Raw genomic sequence first — 17,589 nt, 5'->3', positions numbered from 1 at the left:
TTATATTTTGATCCTCAGAAAGTAAAAAAAAGGGGCTTGAACCTCAACTTCTGACAACCCCAGCCTAGGTATGTCTATCATTATAGCCAAATGTTGTGTTGTACTGCTTGTTTAAATGTAAATGATCCATGATTGACCAATGATTGGGTGGAGTGGAGTGACGGTACCAGATTCCTTTTAGAATCCCAGTAAATCAGAGCCTGTGGGATGAAGTACAATGTCTATATGGGTTTGAAATACAATGAGTGATTGACCTGATATATGAATGGAGGAAAGAGGGAAAGAAGGGGCAATGCCCTCAAAGGCCACTTGTACTATACTAGATGCAGGAAACATGAAGATGACAAGACAAGTCTCTCCCTCAAGGATTCCTGCTTTTCTATGCTGAAGAGGGCCAGAGACACAAACACACCTTACTCCACGTGAGGACTGTTTAATTGGGTCAATATAGGGTCTAATCGTAGACAATGTGGAGCTCTCTGAAATGTTGAGGATCCCCCATGCTTAGGCACTCAATATCTGCATGAATGGATGAGCGACTTAATGTATGAAAGTCAAATAGACACGCTTTCAAATCGGAGCTCTCCACTTTTTATATGTGCGGCAAAAATTTGTATAAATAATAGGCAACAGTAGTTTATGTAATAACAATTTTTTAAGATGATATGCAATAACCATTCACCAAATGAAAACACAAGAGTGCTCTTATGCTTAAAGTTAAGAGTCTGTTAGTTCAGACAAGTCTGAACTAAATCTGGGAGGGTGAAAGACTTTTAAAATGTTTTAAGGTTGTAATGATCTTACAAGAGCGAATAAATTTAAATACGTGAAAAAGAAGACTTCAGAACATCACTGATGGAGGAAAAAAAGCAATATGAACAAAAGTACAAAAACAGCAGCCATAAAGCCTTCCCCAGCTTAATCAGTGTGTCCACACAGGGACAATTATCCCAATCTGACTCACTATCCCAGCCAGTCTAAAAATATATTCCCCTGTCAGCAAAGCTAAAAAAGGACCTAAAATGCTTTCGACATGCAATTCTGAGAACAATTTCAGGCTTGGGATGTACTTTTACTACCAATGATCCGGACCCCTCACGTTTCTAAAGGAGAACAGGAAATGTTAACGTCGGACTTCACGGTGTGTACGTCACTTCCAGCTCCAGACCGAGAAAGACAGGGCCACACCTATAAACATGCACAGGTTTAGGAAGAATATTATTGGTGGGCAATTCATTCCATGACAGGAGCTCATAGGTTTTCTGAACTAGTTGTATCTGAGTCTAACATCTCAAATCAAAAGTAGTTTCCCTTGTTCCTACCTGTACTTCTGACCAACTATTAATCAGAGGTTTTCACAGCCAACATCTGAGTTCAATTAATTTACTGGAGCTGCTCACAAAACTCAGAGCAACATTTTGCTCACTAGATCGCCAATTTCTGATCAAGGGATGCAGTTTGGTGACAGTCAGGTGGAAGATGTGTGTGCACACGGCTAGGTAAGGGAAAGGAGGCGGAGCTTCTGTGCACCTCCAAGAGCGTCTCTGTCCCCGCACCTCCACACATGTGTCAACCTGGAATCTCTTCAAATCCTTTTGGGTTGGGTTTTTACGGTGGCATTATAATATGTGTGTGACTGATTAAATCACTGCCCACTGGCAATTGACTCAACCTCCAACCCCACTCTCTTTCCTGGAGGTCCAGGAGAATGTGGGTAGGACTGAAGTGCTAATACTCTAATTGCATGGTTTTTCCTGGCAACCAGTCCCCATCCTTAGGTGGGCTCCTAAAGTCCCCTTATTAATGTAACACAAAAAATCTGTTATGTCTCTCATCACTTACGAAACATCAGGTCTTTTCAGAGTTGTGAGCCAGCACCTTTGGATGAAGACCAAATACATATATGTCAGTCACCTGAATGACAAAAAGTATGTATATTTCTTACAAATCACAATATCCAAGCCTTTTTCCAATTTTGCTGTTGGGGTTTCCATGGAGATGGGGACTGGCAGAGGACAATACAACCAGCTGCCCTTAAACAATCTTTTGCCCTGATGTTAGAGTAGCCAGCAAGAAAGAGTAATTATCAAGATGCTATAGTACATTTAGAGCAAAATGATTTCCTTCTCCTTCAGAGAGGGGAAATGTTATTTAAGGTGCTCAGTCAACAGCCTGGAGCAGAATACAGGTGAATAGTAATGAATTAAAGCAATTCTTCTGCTGCTTTCTAATTCTTCTTGATTTTCTTTTTTATTCATATTTTTTATGTTGTTATTATCTATCTATCATCTATCTGCCTGTCTATATCAGTGTGCAAATTCTCCAACATTACAATATGCTGTGACTTCGAACAGAGAGACCCTCTAGTGGTTAGGTTTTCCAAGAAAACCTACAATTTCCTTTACAAAATGAAAAAGCACTATTTACCTGCAAAGTTAGAAGAGAACAAGGCTGACATTCTATTTCATAAGTATTAGCAGAGAGCTCTGAAGTGCATTCTTCTGTTCTCTGACCATTCAATGGTGTCTTTTGCTTATCTCTTATAATGCAACATAGAGAAATTCTGTAGTTGGCTGTCCTTATTCTGGGCTTATGTGAGGAAAAAAAACACAGCTTTAGGGAAAGAGGTGCACACTCATCAGCCAACCTCTTTCTACAAAGGGTTTCCTTTGTGTTCCGTGCTGCCCCCAGAGAACAGATAGTGCCTGAGTAATAAATGAACTGGAGGATTTAGTCACCAGACCTGAGAAAAAGTCATGGTGTGAATCCTTGCCCTTGAGAGAATTTGCTGAGTAGCATTAGCCAAGCTTATTTTCTGACTACTTGTGGGAAAGATCAAATAGAAACTAAATGTTTCATAACCATGCAGACAGTCTACTTGCATTTAAAGCAACTTACTTCTGCGAAATATAAGAAAGCTCCCATTCCCGATTCAAAAACCTGGTTCTTCAGTGTAACCCAGAGGGGAGAGCTCTGAGTCATATCTGAGTGGCCTCATTACCCCAGGTTCTGTTTGGAGCTAGCAGCTCAGAGATAACACGTATTAGATTTTAATTAGTTAATTAAATTTCATGCTTAACCCGAAGTGGCCCTTTAAAAAACATCCTTTCTAAAGTATTTTAGTGACATTATTTTCAGAAATCATGGCCTAAAGCTATTCCCTTCCCTTCCATGCATTCACTTTCAAACATAGTACATAGAATTACCAATTGGCCTATAATTTTAATGATCTTTATTTCTTTACTGATGCGTGGGTCACCGGCCAGCAGTGATCATGGAATGCTGCAGATGGCTCGTCGAAACATGAGAAAAACATACACAGAGACAGACTAGTTTCTGTGGAGAAGTAGGGACAGAATGGCCACCCCCTCTAGTGGGGAGCGCCAATTTACAGTCCAAACCTGCTTTTATTGGGCTCGTTTTCATAATAATTCAGGTAAAATACAGTACTCATTAGGGGGAAGTAAGGAACCATAGAAAAACAAGGAAGTCTGAGGGTCTACTTTGAGTCAGGGTCAAAGAGCTGTAAGACTCTGAGGAACAAACTAACTTCCTCCTTGGACCCTTCTCATTCAACTGAGAGCATTCTAAACAAAGGAGGTTTCACAGGAATTTACATGTTCTTTCTTAGGCCTGATCACCCGGGGAACCCGCCCTTTTCAGCACAGAGCTGTACCACCCTGTCATTGTTTCAGGCTTAGGTGGAGCATGGGAGCTAAGGCAACCAAGAGATAAGGAGATTTTCTCCCATACATGAGAACTCAGGCTATGTCAAAGCCGAGGAGCGAGGGTCCATCACCCCCTTTTCCTGCAGCCCCCAAAGTCCTTCTTTTGGGGGGCCTCCCATGTGATCGTGCCTGTCTTAGGTCGTTCCCCCCTTGGGGAATCTTACCCGTCTTTGGCTAACCGACCAAGCTTTGGGGTTCAGTTATGAATGAAGCAGTGCTCCTGCCAGGGAGATAAGCTTTTGTCTCCTTGCTGGCTTAGGTTCCAAGGGCTTTCCCTTAACCTTAGCCTAGGCGGGGGTTTCAGCTTCTGATACCAGTCCGGGCGGTTCCCAACACTTTAACAGATAGGACACATCCGATTTTTTTTCTATTCATCTATTTTAGTAGAAAGTGCCTGAGGAGGGCTTCTTCCATAAAGACAGACAGGAGGAAGCGGTCATATAGGCATGACTTGCAACAGCCAAAAAGTAGAAAAAACTCAAGCATCCATTAACTAATAAATAGGTAAATAAAACACGGTTTATATACACAATTGAATATTATTTGTAAACAAAAGGGAATGGAGTACTGGTACATGCTATAGCATGGATACACTTTGAAAACATTATCTAAGTGTGACCAAAATACGACCACGTATTTTTAGCTCATTTATACGAAGGGTCCAGAAGAGGCCAATCTATAGAGAGAAAGTATGTTGTGAATGCCGAGGACCAGAGGGAGGGAATCATGGAGTTGGATAGCAATGGGAGTGACCACTCATAGGTACCTGGTGCTGCTAAGGGGTGATGAAAATGTTCTCAAATTTATTGTGGCTATATATTTATGAATATACTAAGTACCCTTGAATTGCGTAGTTTCAATCAATAAATTATGTGATATTTGAATTATATCTCAATAAAGGTTTAAGAAAAAAACGAGTCAGCAGCACTGTTGGAATAAATCTCTGCAGATTAAAACTATAAAGTTGAAGGACCCTATGAATATTCCCTTTACAGAGAATTACTTAATGTGTTAATACATTTTGTGAGTGTGTGTGAAGCATATTTATTAGCTTTACTTAAGTCTGCATCTTATTAATAAGTCCGATTTTACTTAATACATCTCCTCTTGAAGTTGATCTCCATGTTGTGGGACAAATCTATCCCCTGGATTACTTTCTTTTTTTCCTTTTTCTTAAATGTATTGGGGTGATGCTGGTTAACAAAATTATGTAGGTTTCAGGCGCATAATTCTACAACACATCGTCTGTATACTGTATCGTGTGTTCACCACCCCAAGTCAAATTCCCCTTCAATCACCATTTCCATAAGCCCTTCCCGCCAGCAAGCATCGCACTGTTGTCTGTGTCCACAAGGAATTTTTCTTTTTCTCTTGGTCTTTCCACTTTCCCAGCTTCAACTGTGTCAGTCATCCACGAATTTCCCTATTTCTTTATTTTTAATGTTTCTTATGAAACTCAATAAAGGAGACAAATACTCTTGATTTAACACTTTTTAATGTCTTAAAAAATTTTAGTCTAGTTAAAAAGATTTCATTTCTTTATTTCTCTAGAGGGATTAAGGGAGGGAGAAAGAGAAGGAGCAAAACATTGATGTGAGAGACGCACATCAATCAGTTGCCTCTTGCGGGTGCCTACCTGGGGTCAAGCCTGAAAGCGAGGCATGTGTCCTGGCCAGGAATTGAACCAGCAACCTTTCGCTTGGTGGGACAACATCCAAGCAACTGAGCCGCACCGATTGGGGTTCTTTTAGCCCTTTATATGAGGAACATATTCACTGCAACCATTCTTTCAGATCTGTGGAGAACTAGATCCACTCATTATAAGAACGACTATCCCAGGAAATACGGTAGCAAGTAATCTAAGAAAAAATAATATATTTATCTCAGCTTAGTGTTGATCTAATTGATAGAGGAAAAACCTAAGAAACCATGTTACATTTTCAATCATCTGGCTATTCTGTGACCTTTGACACTTTTGTATAAATAATAATTTGTATTAGTAAATCACAAAATATATTTAATAAATAATTTGATGTAATACATTTTATTCAACAATCTTTAGACTGCTTAAATTTTTATTGCACATTTTTAATCTAAGAACCAGAGAATATTTTATATAGGGTTAAGTTTTTAAATAATTAATTTAGTTCACAAGGTTAGTTCTATAAAAGTAATTTTACTAAAGACTGCATTGTAAAATCTCGCTGTGAAGCTATAAAACATCAATAAAATTTAATTTGAAAAGTTAACAAAGTCCATTGAGACTCAACCACAATTTTATGACAATTCATTATAGGTACTTTTAATACTGCCAAGATACAGAAATACTGTGGCAAATAAACTTTCCTCATTTTTTTTTCCAGATTTACCCCTGCGGTGTCAACAAGCACAATAGAAGAGCTATCACTAAATGAAGGTGATAACAAATAAGTGTGGCAGAAGGACCGAGGAGGAAAGGGAGATTTATAGCAGACACAGAAATTAATATATCCACGGTATACAACTTGATGTTTTAATTTGCATGTACATTGTGAAAATACCATCACAATCAAGCTAAATAACTTATCCATAACGCTATATAATTAGTATTATGTATGTGTGTGCATTCTTAGCACATTTCAAGTATATGGTACAGTACTGTTAACCATCATCATCATGCCTTACATTAGGTCCCCAGAACTCACTTATCTTACACAGGTGAAACTTTGCACCTTTCACCAATCTTATTCCGCCTCCCGCCTCCCCTGGCAACCACCACTCTATTCTCTGCTTTTATGAGTTTGATTATTTTAGATTCCAGATACATGAGAGAAATCATGCAGTATTTATTTTTTTTTCTGTATGGTTTGTTTCACGTAGAATAATGTCCTCCAGGTTCATCCATGTTGTTACAAATAGCAGGATTTCCTTCTTTTTTAAGACTGAATAGCATTGTGCCATATATATATATATACATTTTTTTATCCATTCATCTGCTGGTGGACATTTAAGTTGTGTCTAGCTATTATGAATAATGTTGCAATGAACATTGCAACAAAATTCAGATATCTCTTCACGATCCAGATTTCATTATTTTTTGGCATATACTCAGTTGTGGAATTGCTGGACCATGGGATACTTCTATTTTGAACTTTTTGAGCAAACTGTGGACTATTTTCCTTAATGGTTATTCCAGTTTACATTACCATCAAAAGTGTACAAAGATTTTCTTTTCTCCATATTTTCACCAGCACTTGTTATCTTTTATTTGTCACAATAGCCATTCTAACAGGTATGAGGTGATATCTCATTTTGGTTTTGATTTGTATTTCACATTCTTTGATTTCAAAATATGTTACAAATCTTTGGTTATTAAACAGTATGGTGCAGGCATAAAAACAGACATGTAGGCCAATGGAACAGAATAGAGAGTCCAGAAATAAATCTACTCATTTATAGTCAACTGACCTTTGCCAGGTTGTCAAGAACACACAATGAAGAAAATATTGCTTCCTCGGGAAACTGTGCTGAGAAAACGAGACATCTACACACAGAAGGATTAAAATACACCCTTATCCCACACCGTGTAAAAGATTGACTCAAAATGGACAAACACTTAAATGTGAGACCTGCAACTGTAAGACTGCTGGGCTAAAACATAGATAAAGCTTCTTGGCATTAGTCTTGGCAATGACTTTTTGGGATCGTGACACTGAAAGCACCGACAACAAAAGCAAAAATAGGCAAGTGGGGCTGCATCAAACTAAGCAGCTTCTGCACAGCCAGAGGAGCAGTCAACAGAGTGAAGATGCAACTCACGGAATGGGAGAAAATGTTTGCAAACCATGTAGCTGATAAGGGGTTAGTACCCAAATATATAAGAAACTGATATAATTTAATAACCACAATGAAACCAATTTTTCTTTAAATGTGTAAAGGACCTGAATAAACATTTCTCAAAAGAAGACTTACCAATGGCCAAGAAGTGAACAGGAAAAAAGCAACAAAAAGTACTCAGCATTCACAAATCTTCGGACCACTTTTGCAAATCTATCTTTCAACCATTCACATACAGAAAAACAAAAGCATATATTCAAGATGTTCATGGAAACCATGTTTGTAGTGGCCAAAAACTGGGATTATACAGAATATTGATACAGCCTCCGTTTTTATTCGTTGATCAACCTGCATCAGTACTTTTCCCTGTAATATGACGGACCAGGAAATAACAGTGTGTGGTGGTACGTGCTGCTCGAAAACAATCTGCAGAGAGCTATTTACGAAGATGCAGATGATCTACCAGCAATGCTTGCTGTGTCCTGCTCAGAATTGCAAGGCATTTATCAAATGCCCAAAGTGGGCCTAGTATTCTGGCAGGAACTGTCACAGCATCTTACTGGATAAATCACCAAGAAAGCCGTATTTCTAAAAGAGTCAAGCAAGTCTCAGTCTTCACTTCCGCCAGAGAAAAGATTTTTTACTCCAGAAGATCAAGTTTCGAGATAAATGTATGTGGCTTATCACCAATGCAGGAACAATATAAACTGTCCATAAATCAGATTTCTTTTATGTTTCTCATCCAGTGAAAGTCACCCACTAAGTACACTTACTTAGGAGGCAGAGGCTCTCTGCCTCCTGGAGTTTGCTTATACCTCCCTCCTTTCACTGGAATCATGTGCATTCTACACTCAGTTACAACTGTGACTGTTCCATGAGCCACTCTTTGCCAATCTCTGATTTCTAGAGGATGTTTAACAAATGTGTAAGGCACTACGTAACTTAATTATATATGCATGTATGTTACTTATATAAATATATAATTTATAATGTATACACAGTACAAATAGTGCAATGTATAATACATAAGGTAATATGGATAAGCAAAAATAAATAGAAATATAGACATTTACATTTACCTATAGCTTCCAATAAATTGAGAGGACATTTTCACCTCAGTTTATAGATCTCTACATTATCTCTCTTGATGAGTTCACATTAGTTTATTGTATAGACATATGGATACACCAAAATTGACTTAACAATGCCACTATTATTAGGTATTAGAAAACAACACTGTAATAAAAGTTCTATATACATATACACACATATATGTGCACCTTGTGTTTTACTACTTCCTTACATCAAATCCTTAGATATGCATTTTTGGCTCAGAGGTTCTACATTATTTTTTCAACAAATACCTACCGAAACATGCGTCAGTTTCTACATTCATGACCCAAATATGGTTTTTTCCTTAATTGTCTCCAGTAGTAGTGGATAACCCTATTTTTATACCTTAATAAATCTGATAGTTAAAAGTAATATTCTACTGTTTTAATAGTTTGTTTTTTCTAAATATTTATTTTTATAATTGAACATATTTTCATGCCTCGTACATTTTTCTAAGCTTTGGTATTGATTAAATTAAATAGAAGCATCTATTCTTTGATGATTTGCCAGAATTTTCTTCAATGTTCTCTAGGCCTGGTGGTGGTAAAAAGTGTTTTTTACATGCGGTTTTATCTTCCATTATGTAATAATAACCATTTTTATTTCTCCTTTTTCCATGTATACCTTTATCCATGTTTTACCTTTCAAATACTTGAATCTTCATACTTTTAAAATTCAGTTAATTTTCTATTAGCAACAATTCTCCTATTCATGTGTGTATATGACTTCTCTTGCTTGCATTGTTCATTTATTCTAAAATTTTCTTCAATAATAAATACACTGAATGATGTCAGATTTCTTCTTTATACATCTTGGGGATAAATAAAACTTTTTATATGTATTATTGTCATTATAATTATTTTCATTTTCTTCCTGGCTGAAGTTCAAGTAAATTTGTTTTACATATCTAGGTACCTGGGGATTGCATTGGTTTATTTGTAGAAGGGCAGTTTGTTGTCGCTGCTGTCGCCGGAGTGTGATTCACTGCTATGAAAGTTCTAGTCTGCTGTTTTCACACAATACAGCCTCAGGAAACTGTGCTTTGGGGGCTCGAGATTTTCACTGAATCATAAAGAGCAAATTATGAAATATTCCATATGTATTTGTAAAGAAACTATAGGCTTTGTATGAAAAGAAGAGTTTATATATACACAAATATATTATATTAATAAATATACAAATATATTAAATTGACCAATGTAACTATTACCTACACTATCAAAGACAATTATATTAATACATTATTGTCAACTTATGTAGTTAATTTTAATATCGTGTCAATTTCATCTTTTCTAACTGCTTTCTCTGTGGCAAAATTCAATATTCTGAGTTCATTAGGTATGTAGTTTTATATTATTTTTGTAAATTACATCTCTTACTGACAAAAAGTACCTGTTTATTCTATTTTTCATTTCATGATGCTAGTAGCATGACATTGTACAGAACAGTGATAAGAGCTCTCACTCTGACACAGAACTGTAGCACTTCCTTAGGTGGGTGATCCTGAGCCAGGTGGCGCACAGCTCTGCCTCGGTTTCCTTCATTGTAAAGCGGGATAACCATAGTACCTTCCCCATAAGGAAGGTACTTTACATTCTACTGAAGATATGTGTCTTCATTTTTCCTATTGTTTTATTTATTTATTCATTTATTTTTCCATCACCATTTATTCCCCCAACTTACCATGACACATTCTTCATTCACTTTCAGACTATTTCTTATACTCAACATCTATAACGTCTGATATTTTGAAGGGAACGACATTGCACAGGGGTCAACCTGGCAGGTCTCTTCCTGTGTGCCTGACCAACAGAAGCTGCAAGATCCACTGGATTTGGGGGTGAGGCAGCGTGGGATCCGGCCTCTCTGTTCTGACACATGGTGACCTTTGGGACAGTTATGTAGCTTCTTTAAGACTCAGTGTTCTTACTTGTAAAATGGGAATAACACCCCATGTACAACTATTGGGTGAGGTGCAAGTGAGATAATCTACAGCGAAGCCCTTTAGACACTGACATGGTATTACATGGTCATTAGTTGTCATTGTCATTGCAGAATCACAAGCCCTTTCAGAATCTCTTAGAATAAGGTATCTTCAAAATTCAGAAGTTTTTGGATTTTGAGAAAGAAATTGAGTCCAAATGCCAATTATCCAGCACAAAGTTTGAATTTCATCTTTATGAATAAAGATGAAATTGTAGGCTCATTTATGGTATGTAGCTCTAAGCAACTGAAGTTTTGTCACCACCTTTGTCATCAACAATAGTGTCACTTCAGCTATTGGCAGTTCTAATGTTTTAAATTTTGTAGGTACAGAAAAAATGAAAATGGAAATTCTCATGAATTATTTTAAGAGATTATTACCCATCATAAGAGAGATAAAGAAGCAATTTGAAAAGAAATTGCTGCCTAAGGCAAGTCCTTCTGAAAGTCTTGACACCATTGATGTATTGTTTACTTTAAAGAACTCATTACTTTTTAAAAATTATTTTATTGTTGTTCAGTTACAGTTGTCTGTAAACTGTAACTGAGAAAATCTCCCCACCCCTCCTTGCCCACCCACTCCAAATCCACCTCCCTCCCTTGCTTCTACCCTCCCTTTTGGTTTTGTCCATGTGTCCTTTATAGTAGTTCCTGAAAACCCTTTTCCCCTCTGTCCCCTCTCTCCTCCCCTCTGGCTATTGTTAGATTGTTCTTATTTTCAATGACTCTCATTATATTTCATTTCCTGTTTTTTTTGTTGATTATGTTCCAGGTAAAGAACTCATCACTTCTTAGATAAAGATATCATATTATTATCAAATGACTATTATGTACCTATACTGCTTTGGTGTCATTTTGCTTTCTGGGATGCAGAAGCTTGTCCCACCTTAATCACCTTTTCTCCTGAAAAGACAGGGAGAAGAAACAGAGTGAGAAATTGAAATGTGTCAAGAATCTGCCTTATGAGCACCAGTCCTGTCTGTTGCACTTTGGGTGGAAGACCACAAGATAACACATCAGAACAAATTCTACAGACTCTTCTCTTGAGAGCACATTCTTAAAACACAATCTGGAAGATTGAGCAATTTTTTAATTACTGCAACCTGCATGAAGGGACATAAAATGCTGCCAGGATTGTGTGTTGACTTATCACATCATCATGGGACAAGCTAATGGTAATCTCCCTATACTGTCTCAAGTCCTAAGTTTCCAAATTTCTCGTGAAAACCATACATGAGAAATTTTACTGATATTCAGAGAAATCTCAATTCCATGTTTAAATTTCTTTCCTAAAACATCTGCAGATTCTTAAAGTGATGCTTTAATTCTGCTTAGAGACAAGTGTGCTATTATGCAAGTTATTTTAATGGTTAATGTTGGCTGGTTCTTAACATTTTCTGATATTCGTGTGGACTTGACTGTTATTCACCTCTTTAAAATATCTATATGAGAGAAAGAAATTGCCAAACAAGTGCCCAGGTGAATCTTGAGGTGTACCTTTTTGGACATAGAGCTGTCATCACACTCTTCCAAAACACATTTTCACCTGCATGCACACACTGGGCATTCATCAAACACATTTCTTGAAATGTTCTTGATAGTATTCATTCTACTTCAAACCACCTGTCAAAACAGCCCTTTAATTAGGTTAAGCTGTCTGGCTTTGTGAAAAGGTTTACTGTACTCAGTTGTCCCTGCCATAAAATTAATAGTTTGACCAACTTCTAAGGAGACGGATTTTGCACTCGTGAAAGTCAAATTAAATCCACCTTTGCCAAACAGGGGAAAAATTGGTGTGTCTGAAACTTTGAAAGCAGCACTTCATTTATTATAGTCTTTCGAGTGCCAAAGTACAAATTAGGTAGAACTGCAGCTGCTAGAAAGCCCCAGTTAGAGCGCATTGCTATTATGACCTTTTTAGTAGGCAGTGCGCCTACGAGATAATGAACAGAGAGAATGACTGTACCAGAGTCAGCACTGCCAAATTTCCGACCAAATTTGCAATAAGCAACCAATCATTCAGTAGATTAGTATTCCACAGACTTAAATATTACATAGACCAGTCACTGCACATCATTTCTAGACCACAATTCCAGGAACAAGGCTCATTTTATTATTAAAACTCAGAAGAATAGAATTGGTTTAAAAACGCTTTAGAATTTCACTGTTTCACTTGGGACTTGCTAAAACTGCTGTTGGACCCTCACTCTTTCAGTCGAAGTGGTGAAGTATAATTTACTCTAGGCCGTTTAATTCTGAAGACAGAAGGATTTGGAGTTTGGGCTTGGGATTTCGTTTTTCAACACATTGCATAGATGGGTCTGTTATCGACTTAGAGATAAAAATGATTCATGATTCCAATTATTATTTAAGGTGTGTAAAGTCTTAAGGTCTCTAAGGCAGGACCCAAAGTGGACAGTGCAAATAACTAAGACAAACTGCTCTGTTATTTTTCTGAGTCAAAGGAGTCATCAGAAAAGTTGCAAAAGCACACATTTTACCTTAAAATATAAGAGTATACGCATTAATTTAAGACAAGGTTTAATATATTATTTTCTTTTAACCCTATGTTTTTAGTAAATGTAATTTACTAAAGTTTAATATGATAGTGATCTTCAACTATAGTTTTATAGCATTTACTAGAAATACAGAAATCCAATTTCTTGTGTCTTTCCTTTAATAATAGCAGATGCATGGTTGGAAGGTAGTCACTTTCTGAAGAGTTATGTCATCCTTTAACATTCTCTATAAGCATGATTCTAAAAGAACAGAATCTAAGGAAGGAAGTGTTTTTGAATTTTTTATATCCTCCCACAAAACTTCTCATCCTCATCAAAAACCTTTTTATATGTTTCTGATGTTGCATTTACTATTCTGAAGTAAAAATCGTCCATAACACTTTTTTTCATAAGACTATTATCTGAAGACTACAAATCTTATTATCATAAGACTACAATCTGAAGCTCTAAGTGTTACATCAAAAAATAACCAATAAATTTATATGGAAATATTCTATGTTAATTTGTAAATGCTCAGGCTGACTACAACAGAAGACATAATAAAGTCATCAGATTATTTTACTAATTATGATAAATAAGTTTCGAAGAAAAAGGGGGATGACCGTCAAAAGCAATTCATGTTTTACAGAAGCATATTTTCTTTACCAAACATTTGTTTATATAGTTCTTTCTCTGTGTCTGGCTGAGTTCTATGATATTTTCAATGTATTAACACACTCACTCCTCATATGAATACTCTGTGACACTGGAATCATTATTTTGCAGAGGAAACTGAGGCACAATGGGGTTAAGTGAGAGGTGACCCAAGAACCCCCAGTTGGTAAGCAGCAGAAGAACCAGAATTTAAAACCAAGCATTCTGATTCCAGTGTCTATAGACTTGATTGCCACATTATAAATAGTGACCTGGGATAAAACAAGATCAAAGAATCATAAAATAGATCTCCTGTTTAAAATCCTGCCATATAATTTGCTTCTATTATGTAAAGAAGAGCCTTGGAGACCATAATGATAAAAAAAAAAGACAGAAGAAATAGAATGTTTTAGGGAAAAGAACAGCAATAAAAGTCTATACAAATGATGATTCACATCTCTAGAACATCACAAAAACAGTTTTAAATAGAGGAAAAACAAAATACAGTCAATTGTAATAGGTTTTTTTCACAATTAGATATTTTCTTGTGCGGCAGAAATATTCAAAAATAGTAAGTCAAAAAACGTCAATTGTTTAGACAATGTTTGTTAATAAAACTTAAGGAGATGACTCCCTTTCACATGTCTTCACTAATTTTAATAATATGTTTACCTGACTGTGAAAAGCAGTCTCAGATATTCCTCTGCTATAAATTTGCATGAAGAACTTACAAATGAAGATCTAGATTTAAATTCCATGGGAAATGTGGCCACATGTAGTGGAAGAATCAAAATGATATACAATTCTTGGTAAAGTTTGTAACAGAACAACCTTCCCTTGACTTATATAATATTTACATGTCTTGCTTGTTTGATTTGCTTTAAAGTCATCCAAAAAAAAAAACCCCATGTTTTGAAATTACATATGAGGGTTTTAAATTTATCGGTTTAGTTATACAGCATATATTTTGGCTACAGGAAGGATATTTAAGAGCTCTGCAGGGTTCGGACGACACTTGTTTGCAGAACAGCCTGACCGTTTCAGGATGTCTAACCTTGCTGGCCCCGCTCATAAAACTCGAGTAGTGACCACCCCCCAAACGTTGAGACAGCGAAACACAACCCTCATAAATTCTCTAAATGGGTTCTAGAGGATGGTGCTTCTCCCGCCGAGAGCCACTGATTTAAGGCTTTGTGTACAGCGGTACGTAGAGCAAATCTCACAGTTTGGACAGTATAAATTTTCTCTCTTATTTTACCAGAAGCATGCCTTAGCCTGACAATGCATTTTAAAAAAATAAAGATTATTTTCATTTAAAGAAAGCATAAATGAGCTTGCATTTTTTTTCCTTCTGGGTCATCTTCCACAATTTTTCATTCTATAGCAATATAGGGACAATAGGAGCTACATAGGGCTACTATAGAGGTTTCCCTTCAAACTCACTATAGATGTACAGGGGTTTTTTGTGTGTTTTAAAGCTTTTTAACGAAATTAATTGGAGTGACATTAGCTAATAAAGTCACATAGGTTTCAAGTGTACTATTCCATGGTACATCACCTGTACATTGTGTGCCCGCCACCCAAAGTCGAATCTTCTCCTATCACCATGTACTTGGACCCCTTTCCTCTGACTGCCTCCCCCCCCTATCCTTCTGGTAACCACCAAACTGTTGACTGTGCCTATGAGATTTTACTTGTTTGTTTTCTTATTTGTTCATTGGTGGCCTTCAGTTTTATATCCCACATATGAATGCAATCGTGTGGTTCCTGAGTTTTTCTGTCAGACATTTAGCGCAACATTCTCAAGATCTACGTTTTCTCAAGTAGCACTGTTCGTTCTTTTCTTATGGCTGAGGAGTACTCTGTTGTCTGTATGCACCACATCTTCTTTATTCAGTTATCTATCAAAGGACACTTTGATTGTGTTCATGTTTTTGTCACCTCAAATAATGCTGCAATGAACATAGGGATGCATATATATTTGCAAATAAGTGTTTTCAACTTTTTTTAATGGATACCCAGAAAAGGGGTTGCTAAGTCATATGGTGACTCTATTCTTACTTTTTTTGAGGAAACTCCATACTGTTTTCCACAGTGGCTGTATCAGTTTTAAATGTATATATTTTAATGAAAGTGTTAAATAATGTCTAATTTCGGAGTGAAATCAGAATAAACCATTTATATCAAGCAACCAGCCTGTATATTAGGAAAACACTCCCAGAAATGTATGCTCTGATTATAAAACAAAACACATAAATTTGTTTTCAAAACGAAAAGTTTTAAGGAGTTCTATGTAGTGGAATGGAAGTGAGAGTACTGAGTCAAAGCTGAATTAGCCCTTGGAAAATTCAATTTCTAATTCATATCAGCTATCAAGATACAGGGCATGTCCTTTCTTCCTGAAAGGACATGGTTTTATTTTTAAAACATATATTAAACAACTCTCTGGCCAACTAAATATTTTAACCCAATGAATGACACTGGTTTTATGTGTTATGTTCATCCACTGGAAACATATTGTAATATGTTGGGAAATAAATCTTATTAAAATGGATTTTAGATTAGAATTATGTACAGGTACCCATATAACAGATATGTACATGATACACATGCATATGTGATAAAAGAGAGAATAAGGACAAATGAATTAATTGTGGTTTATTTGAGAGTTTCAAACCAATCTATTAAATTATGATAAATTTTAAGTGAGCATGTGCTGTACATTATTCTAAGCACTTACATATATTAATTAATATGAACATCATAGTAGCTCTATGATGAAGTTATAACTCCAAGATGAAGACTTAAGCGACCAGACTGGAATCCAAGCATTTTATTCCCAGGGTACTTTATTAAATGCTATATTCCATGGCCTTCCTATTACATCAGCCAACAGTTCTCATGGCTGTTCCACAGGTGTGATAAAAAATTTCATGAAATATAAGTTGAAGTTAAATCCAAATTAGAGTGATTCTATTGCCTTTAAACTTTAATATTCTAATCCGCATTGTGATTTACCAAAAGACATGTATCAAATTCCTTGGACCACTAAATCCCCTTATTATAAACCATTTTGCAAAAAGAAAATATTGTATGAAACATCTTTTGAAAATGTTGCATGATACTGCCTTTAAATTATTTAAAGAAATAATATAATAGAAATTAATAGTTCTATATTTTACTCTTAAAATTTTATCAATATTTTAAGATATCTTCAAATGCTTTCTAAGTTATAATGCTTTATAACACTTTATAAGCCATATTAATTTATGGACTCAATCTGAGAATGCTCATGGTATATGTATATGTAAATATAAATATAAATGTGTAAATCTATATGTACATATATATTTACTTATAAGTCTTCTAAGTATTGAAGCTTAAACAGATTTACTAAAACATTTTTAATATAAAATTTATCAGAGGGTATACCCCATGATTCCAGCATCTTCTTAGAGAGCCATGTGCAAAGTATTATTTACCTTTTTAAAATATTAAATAGCCCTGGCTGGCATAGCTCAGTGGATTGAGCGCCAGCTGCGAACCAAAGTGTTGTAGGTTCGATTCCCAGTCAAGGTACATGCTTGGGTTCCAGGCCATGACCCCCAGCAACCGCACATTGATGTTTCTCTCTCTATATATATATATCTCCCTCCCTTCCCTCTCTAAAAATAAATAAATAAAATCTTTAAAAAATAAAATAAAATATTAAATAAATAACTTGGGTTGGCTTTGATGGAGATTAAATGAATGGATAAAATTAGTCTTTTTATCTTTAAGAAGTATCATCTTTGACC

This window comes from Phyllostomus discolor, chromosome 1, assembly GCF_004126475.2.
Source record: "Phyllostomus discolor isolate MPI-MPIP mPhyDis1 chromosome 1, mPhyDis1.pri.v3, whole genome shotgun sequence".
Taxonomy (NCBI): domain Eukaryota; kingdom Metazoa; phylum Chordata; class Mammalia; order Chiroptera; family Phyllostomidae; genus Phyllostomus; species Phyllostomus discolor.
This window is presented reverse-complemented; position numbering follows the sequence as displayed.